Raw genomic sequence first — 2,803 nt, 5'->3', positions numbered from 1 at the left:
ATCAACGTATTGTATATATAAGAGATAATCCTCAATGCAATAATAATAATAATAATAATAATAATAATAATACATGCATCGGTTTTTGCCCAATATTTTCATATTTATCTGGCCTTCTATCCGTGTATATTTTTATATCTATATGGTCTTCTATTTGTGTATTTTCTCTTAGATTAAATAATATTAACCTAAGAGTGAGTTGTATTATGAAAATCCAACTTCGTGAATCAGGTTAACTGAAGTCTAATACTAAATTATACATATGGTCATGATGAAAAACATAAATGTTCTTTAGATAAACTCGGAATCAATGATCCAGATTGTTTGGTTACAAAACACATATGAGGTGCTCAAACACCCCTAATTTTAAATAAACATGTAACAATCATATAAGGGAGAGGTCTGAAAGAGAGAAAAAAAAGGAAATTGTAACAGAATTGAAATTTCAGTTGTAATGGTTAATCACACCTTTCTCTATTACAAAAGAAAAGTTTATATACACTCAACTAACGATGGTAACACTGACTATGGTAACTGAACTATGGTAAATAAACTATACAGATTCAAAGAATAATAAATTTAACTCTATAGTCTAACTAAAAATGCTAATTAAATAACAATTAAGAGGAAATAACATCCCCCCGCAAGTTTTGAATGTGGAAATCCTCCATGCTAAGCTTGGAATGAAAAGAACTGAATGCAGCAGGGGGTAACGCCTTGGTGAGTACATCAGCGACCTGTTGAGAGGATGAAACAGGAAGTAGCTTGAGAGAGCCATCTTGCAGTTTGTCACGGACAGTGTGACAATCAATTTCAATGTGTTTCGTGCGTTCATGGAACACAGGATTTGCAGCTATATGAAGGGCAGACTGATTATCCCAAAATAAGGTGAAAGGTCCAGGTGGCAGAAGATGAAAATCAGAGAGAATGAACCGGAGCCAAACACCTTCACAGGTTGCAAGGGCAAGGGCACGATATTCAGTCTCAGCTGAAGAACGAGCAACTACACTCTGCTTCTTGCTGCACCAGCAGATAAGAGAAGATCCCAAGAAAAAATAATACCCAGAGACAAATCGGCGAGTATCAGGGCAAGTTCCCCCATCTGAATCTGAATAACCAGTGAGCTTCAAACCATTATGGCTACGGAAAAGAAGACCACGAGCAGGGGACCCCTTTAAGTAACGAAGAATATGTAAGCCAGCCTGAAAGTGGTGATCAGTGGTGCAATCAAGGTATTGGCTTAGCTTGCTGACTGCAAAACTAATATCCGGATGGGTGTTAGTTAGGTAGATCAGACGCCCTATGAGTCGTCTATATGGAGTGAGATCAGGAAGAGGAGACCATGTTGTCTTTGAGAGAGGATTGGAATAATCAATGTGGGTGGAAGAAGGCTTAGCATCCATAAGGCCGAATTCTTTGAGAAGATATAAGGTGTATTTGCGCTGGTAAAGGGAAATTCCAGTGGCAACGCGAGCAACTTCCATGCCCAAGAAAAACTTCAAATCTCCCAAATTCTTGATGCTGAATTGATTATCCAGAACCTGTTTGACCCGTGTAATTCATCGAGATCATTCCCAGAGAGGACAAGATCGTCCACATAGACCAGAATTGCGGTGAATTTGCCATCAAAGAGCATAGCTTAGTGTTCCATTGTCTGCTCGCTTGTTTCAGACCATAGAGACTCTTCCGAAGCTTGCACGCCATGTTAGGGGGTGCACGCAGACCAGGAGGAACTCGCATAAAAACATCTTCAGCAAGATCACAGTGAAGGAATGCCATGTTTACATCCAGCTGGTGAAGGCCAAGAGTATCCTGAGAGTCGTCATCTTGATAACCGGGCTGAAGGTATCAAAGAAATCGAATCCTGCCGTTTGTGTGAAGTCCTTTGCTACTAATCGAGCTTTATGGCGTTCCACTGTCCCATCCAGTTTGTACTTGATTTTGAAAACCCACTTACACCCTATGGCCTTCTTGCCACGAGGGAGAGTGGTAAAAGCCCATGTCTTGGTTTTCTCAAGAGCGTTCATCTCGGCAGTGATTGCATCCCTCCAACAAGCTGAAGAATGGCCTGCTCATAGCTCGTTGGTTCTATGTGGGTGGTGATAGCTAAAGAAAACGCCCTGTGTGAAGAGGATAATCTTTCATAGCTGACATAATTGGAGATCAGATATGGTTTTGAAAACTGTGTGATTGTAGCTGGAGCAGTGGAGAGCTGCATGCATTGAAAGTCCTTAAGATATGCTGGTGGATGCCTAACTCTTTGGGACCTTCTAAGGACCGGCTGCTCCATAGAAGTGGTGATAGTCGAATGCGCTAAAGGAGGTGTAGTGGAAGTTACGGGCACTAATGCATTGGAAGATGAAAGTGTAGTGGAAGCTACGGGCACTAATGCATGTGATGATGAATGAGATGGCGGAGACGCATGAAGTTGTGAAGGCAATGCAGCAGGTGTAAGGAAATGTTTGGTAATTTAGTAAAAAGAATCTGATATGAGATGTTGTTATTAACGGCTACATTAGGAACACGATTAGAAATCAATCATTAAGAATTCCTTCCCATTATCAGACGTAATGTATTTAACAGTTTTTTGAAATTGTTTGTATTAGCTGCACATATTGTTTAATAAAATTGGAAGTCTCGGACTTATTTTTCATGAAATAGAGCCAAATAAAACGACTTTTATCTTTCACAATTGTAAGAAAATATCGGTAACCATTCACAGAAGGGATTCCCAAAGGTTTCCATATATCCACATGAATTAAATCAAATAAGTTTTCAGAAACAGTATCACTAATAGGGCAAG

The sequence above is a fragment of the Arachis duranensis genome, chromosome 2, assembly GCF_000817695.3.
Source record: "Arachis duranensis cultivar V14167 chromosome 2, aradu.V14167.gnm2.J7QH, whole genome shotgun sequence".
Lineage (NCBI taxonomy): Eukaryota > Viridiplantae > Streptophyta > Magnoliopsida > Fabales > Fabaceae > Arachis > Arachis duranensis.
This window is presented reverse-complemented; position numbering follows the sequence as displayed.